The following is a 6361-nucleotide window of genomic DNA, read 5'->3' on the forward strand; positions in this document are numbered from 1 at the left end:
AAGAACACACAGACCCTTCCCTCAGGTTGTCACAGCATAGAACACACTTTGCTGTAACTTTAAGCAAGTATTTACCCTCTTATAAAAATAGCAGAAGGGAAGTTCAAAGTTGAGAACAGCTCCACAGCTAACATGAGTGTGGCTATCCTTAGAGCTTAGAGGTTTAGATCCGTTGTGTCTCAGGTTGTGGTCCCCAGAAGCTGACTCAGAGGCACAGATATGGACACAAGTAGTATGTGGCAGGCGATCTCAGACAGCATGTTAAGGACTGCAGAAGTCATTCGGGGAAGGGAAGGAAGTCTAAGTAGGCTGCATCAATATGAAGATTTACCACCGCAGGCAACTGGGGCTCAATCGTGCTCAGCAACTTCGAGAGACCGTATAGCAATGGCCTGGCCAGTCACATGTGGCTGCCGAGCATTTAAAATGTATCTAATCAGAATTGAGCTGTGCTCGAAATGTAAAATACATGTTGGATTTCTAACATACCAAAAAAAAAAAAAAAAGTACCAAAAAAGTAAACTATTTCATTGGCAATTTTTATGCTGATTATATGTTGATATGATAGTATTTTAGATCTATGGGTTAAACAAAATATTTTATTAAAATTCCTTTCACCTGCCTCTTATTACTTTTTAAAATGTGTCTACAAAGAAAATGTAAAATTACATGAGGATTTAATGTGATGATTGCAATGACTGACCTTCTATTTCTATTGGACAATGATGGTGTAGGACATACCTCAGAATTGTCTTGAGGATTGAAGATTTTATTTATTTGTCAGAGAGAGAGAGAGAGTGAGAGCGAGCACAGGCAGACAGAGTGGCAGGCAGAGGCAGAGGGAGAAGTAGGTTCCCTGCCGAGCAAGGAGCCGGATGTGGGACTCGATCCCAGGACGCCGGGATCATGATCTGAGCCGAAGGCAGCTGCTCAACCAACTGAGCCGCCCAGGTGTCCCTGTACCCGTGACTTTTGAACTTAAACGTTACTAATTCGCCTCCTTTATTCTCTGCCTCAAGAGGAATATCCTTCTCCTAGCAGCACTGCATGACTCATCTAGTTTTCTGGCCTTGGAGGAAGAGCTTCAAGGTGCAGGTGGAGAAAATCAGAGAGTGCAGAGTTGGAAGGATGGTGGGTGTTGAGGGGTGAGTGAGAACACAGAAATGATTCCTGAAAATATTATCCCATTCTATTTGGATTAGGCATTGTGCCCATAATACGATGCTGGTTACTATGAAGTTTTGTGTTCTTGCTCACGGGGTTTCCTGCAGGGCTGCACAACAGACAAGGGGACCTTACCCAGAGGGGAAAGCAGGAAAATCAGCTGGCGTTGACTTGGTGCTACACAGCGCAGGCTGACCTGCGTGGGTCCTGCTGCAGAGTTGACTAAGGGACTAGATCTTGAGAAATGTACTGATACGAGGCTTTACTTCCTTTGGTTTTTGAAGACCATCATGCCAGACCTCATGGCCAACAATGAAGGTATGTTTTTCCCTTAAAGGGTGTCCTTTGGATCATTTTTGGGTAAGCTGACCTAGAGCTGAGTGAAGGGGAGAAAATAAGCAAATAGCTTCTCCTTTTCCCTGGGGTGAGTCAGACCGAAATTCTGAGGATAAGCATGAGTGAAACCCTCCTGTCTGGGGAGGTGGGGTTTGTTAGTTAGGACGGCCATTCTTACGGGAGGTAGAAATGAGGGAGTGTACCCCCACAGAGTGTCTCAGCACCCACTGTGACTTACGGGCCCCTACCTAGTAGCTTGGAAGCACCCTCTGCTCTGCACATGGCAGCCAGAAGTACCAGGAACTTAACACTCCCCCAGGGAGTGTCAGCCAGGGATGGTTTGGAACAATTGGATAAATATAACCGATCTCTTAAAAAAAAAAAAAAAAAAGTCACGGGTACAGGTGTGAGACAGAAAGAGCTCTGCCCCCAGACTAAAGATTCCATAGATGGCATTGAGGGGTGGGGGGCTGCGGGAGAGTGGGGGGAGGGGTGGTTGTGCAGAGAGGAAGGACCTCAATGACAGAAAGAGAGAGAGCTGTGCTCCACTGGAACATGGCCGTTGGCCCAGCAGCTCACAAACCCGGAGACCTCCACCAGTCCTACAGACCTAGATTAGGTGTCCTGTTCACCTGCGGTGAGGAAGGCTCATTGGCTACAGTCACCGTGATGATTAGCTGGGTGAAAGCAATGACTTGTGCCCCAGGATTTCCTTCAGCTGCCCCACTTCCAGTAGTTCAGAACATTTCAAATCTCCGGGATCAAAACCTTGATCACCTAGATCGTCTTCATGGGGTCGTACCTGGGGAAACAGTCCTGTGGAACCAAACAGAACTGGCCCCAAACCTCTTCACAAGCCAGGGCAGTGCTGGGCACACACCTGCATATACCTGGGCTCACTAGCCAGCAAGCCATTTCAATGAGTCAGAAGTAGTCAGTGAAAAAGGAATAAGGCTGTGTGAGCTGGCCTCCTAATTACCCATAGAAGAGTATGTTTTGGGGGTGCCTGGGTGGCTCAGTGGGTTAAGCCTCTGCCTTCAGCTCAGGGTCCTGGGATCGAGCCCTGCATCAGGCTCTCTGCTTGGCAGGGAGCCTGCTCCACCCCCCACCCCCCACCTCTGCCTACTTGTGCTCTCTGTCTGTCAAATAAATAAATAAATAAAATCTTAGGGAAAAAAAAAAGAGTGTGTTTTGGGTGCATTCAGGATACACCATCTTGCTCTTTTGAGTGGGTTGGACTCAGTGGATACATTCCAAGTATACATTACATTATTTTATACATATACATTAAGTATACATATACATTATTTTCTCAGGCCCAGAATCAATGAAAGAGGAAGATGGAAAGTTGCCCACAGGAATTCTGTCATATTTAGCTTTTTTAGGCTAACTGAGGGCGGTAAACATTTCTGTGAATGACTCATGATGGCTGCTTCAGATCCACAAACCCTGGAACAAGTGTTTCATGCCCTAGTGACCCAACACACATTTCACAGGGTGCCTTTTCTATTGTATGCTCCCAGTGTTAGGTGATGACAGGTGAATGACAGAGAAAACAAATGGAAAATATCTGGATATTTGAAAAGAAATGACGATAACATTCTCAGATGTTATCAGTCTGGAGTACATACACCACCTCTTGGCTAAGGTAAAGATGGTAAATGTCCTCTGGGGTGATTCTCAGCCACATAGTTTGTTCTCTGAACCCCACTGACTGCCACGCCCCTACAAAGTGACCCCAGCCCACCGCTGATGAGAAGGATTGTGGACACTTGACCCAAGCTGTGCCATCAGATTCTCGCCTTGGAACCGGGACCTGGGTGTGTGGGACTGTCGAGCAGCCATATTTGGCTCCTGTGAGAGGTCGCCGTGAGAGAAGGAAGCGGACAGGCAGAACCACAGAGAGACCACAGTGTAGCCGGCCAAGCAGTGACGTTGCAGCCTCTGGCTCCTGGCTTTTCAGGGCTGACTCCAGGCCCTTCTGAGGCCTCACTGTGCCACCTCTTCATGGGTGCCCTGAGCTATCTAAACTGCCTGTGGGAGCCTGTGCAAACCGTGTTCCCATTTTCTGAAGCTCAGCGGGTCCCTTACCGCACATGGGCAGTGTGGCTGGAACCCTCTCCAGGACGGCTCCAAATCTCTGGTCCGCCACATGCCTTAGAGCATTCTTCCCCTGCATCTTGAAGGATACATGGCTTGACACATCTCTCATTTCCCTCACCTGTCCTCCCACCCAGATGTTTTGTGGACCCTGCTGCCCACACTGAAGAGCCAGGGGGACAGGTCAGCAAAGGGCAGAAGAACAGTTTCCTTTTTCTCCCTGGAAGTTCTCATTGCTCTACATTTTAAAAAAGTTGATTGAGGGGTGCCTGGGTGGCTCAGTCGTTAAGCATCTGCCTGCCAGGGACCTGGGATCGAGCCCTGCATTGGGCTCCCTGATCGACGGGAAGCCTAGTTCTCCCTCTCCTTCTGCCCCTGCTTGTGTTCCCTCTCTCAGTGTGTGTCTCTCTCTCTGTCAAATAAATAAATAAATAAAAGTTGATTGAATGGGGCATGGGGGGACGAGGAGACACACCCTTCCTTCCTCCCTCTCTTTCTTCATTTATTCATTCCATTGAAACTCTCTAGGTACTTACCACGTGTCAGGCACATTTAAGATACCTTCTAGCGAAGGTACCTTCTGACGCTTACCTTGTAATGGTTGGAGACAGACAATCACTAAATCTGCAGCTAAAATAATTTCAGATAGCAAAGAGTCAGAAATAGATAAAACAGGGAAGGAAGATAGAAAATGACTGTGTGTGTGCGTGTGCGTGCGTGCGTGTGTGTGTGTGTTCATGTGTGTCCATTCGGTGATTCCTTTAGGAAGGATGCAGACACTCTGAGGAGGTGACCCTGAGCAGACATGGGAGTGACAGAAGGGAAAGAGCTGGCCATGAGAAATTGTAGTGTGGGGACAGCTTTCTGGAGAGGGGTACTACCATATGCGTGGGTGTTACGGACACTGGCCTCTCTTGAGCTCCTCACTTCTTTCTTTTCCTTGCCTTTTCCTCAAATAGTAACTGAGGTCCCCCCCCCTACTAGGAGTCAGGAGCTAGCTGGAGGAGATCCAAAAAATAAGACAAGATTTTGCTTTGGTGGATTCGCAGCATAGGTAAGGAGAAAGAGGAGCAAGTCATAAAAATACAGATGGTGGGTACACGGCTGGAGGAAGTATAAAGGGTTGTTGGGAAGATATGGAAGCCCAAGGGAGGAGGCAACTACATGCCACGTCCCCTTAGACACCTGCCCAGCTGTTGCAGTCCTGAAGGAGGAGGCTCTGAACTCAGAAAGTTCAATTCCTTTCCAGCATATTGCACTTTATCTTAGATGCCTTTGAAACAGAGTGGGAAGTTGAATGGAACAGTCCAGCAAAGCATGCACACTGAACATACGGAAGCCCAGAAGAAAATTGGAATTGATTCAGTTTGCTGAAAACACAGGAAAGGGGGCTTTTATTTGCAGGACTAGGAAGCTGACAGGAAAACACGCACACGCGCAATGCTCAGAGGAGGACAGAGGAGAAAGGAGGGATTGGCAGTCGTCCCTGAAAATTTATAATCCAAGAATGAAAGTTTTACAGAACAAGGGAAAAGCTGTAACACAACACAGGGTCAGAGTGAACTCTTTGGTACTTGTGTAACAGATGAGGTGTTTAAAGGAAACTGTGTATTTACTTAATGATATGACTCATTTGAATGGAACAGACTTAAACAAAAAAACCTCTCAATGATTAGGGTTTCCATTTATTGTTTTTGTGGGTTCATGTAACACGAAAGACACTGGACTCCAAAAATATGGAGACCGCCAACAGAATGTGCCTATGTAAGGACAAAAGAGGGACAGGTTGTATCATTTGAACGGTTTAAGAGGAAACGCTAACTCGGGCCACTCTGTCATGTGAGCCTTTAGACTACAGCTGGCGGTGAGTAGGTGTTGGGTGTTAGGTAAACGGAAGAAGTGACTGCAGTGGTGGGAGGTGTGAATGCCAGAACACAACTGGGGTTTGTGGTAAACACCAAAAGGAGCATTCAATGGAGGTGTGTTAATTACTATGTCAGGAGAGAATAGATCATAGGGTAAACCAGATGTCCCTCTTGAAGGAAATTGCCATTCTGTAAACATTTGCCTCAACGAGACTTTGAGAGCAAAGAATCATCCTTGGCTAGGATTAATCTAGGGCAGAGAGTTCCTTCTACTTGGTGGACTTGGGAAGAAAACAGGGAGCTTGGCTCAGTGCCTCACTTTTTCCCGTTGGGAGCAAGTTCCTCTGTTGTGAGCACGTGCTTGCCTCAGCTCTTCCAGATGGGCTCAGTTCCACTCCCTGGCAGGGGAGGCTCTCTCTGGGCCAGCACTCCTTTAACAGGCTCCAGCCTAAAGGTGAGGTTCCATTTGCCAACCAATATGAGTTAGATTTTCCAACCTAACCTCTACCAGGAAAAAAAAAAAGAGAGAGAGACATTTTTGGTCTCTAACTATTTGGTCTTTTGCCTTATTTCTCAATGGGTTGAGAACTCAGGCTGGGAAGGAAAACATTGTTACTGAGCCCCCAACGGGGTCCTTCAGGGAACCTCAAAAGGTCCTCTGGAGCTGCTGTATTTGACACTCAGCCAGAAGCCTGAGCACCTGGCAATTTGGAGAGAGACAAGTCTTATATGTTAGCACAAAGGAAATATTGTAGTTTCTGATCCAAGCCGCAAATCAGAGGTCACAAGGACTGACACTCAGCTGAGCGCTGGGAGTGAGTTTGGAGTTGAGCCCCTTCTCGCCTGAGCAAGGCTATGTAGCCAGCTGCAGGGTGGTGAGAATTCTTTCTCCAGAG

Source organism: Mustela nigripes, chromosome 14 (genome assembly GCF_022355385.1).
Source record: "Mustela nigripes isolate SB6536 chromosome 14, MUSNIG.SB6536, whole genome shotgun sequence".
Taxonomy (NCBI): Eukaryota; Metazoa; Chordata; class Mammalia; order Carnivora; family Mustelidae; genus Mustela; species Mustela nigripes.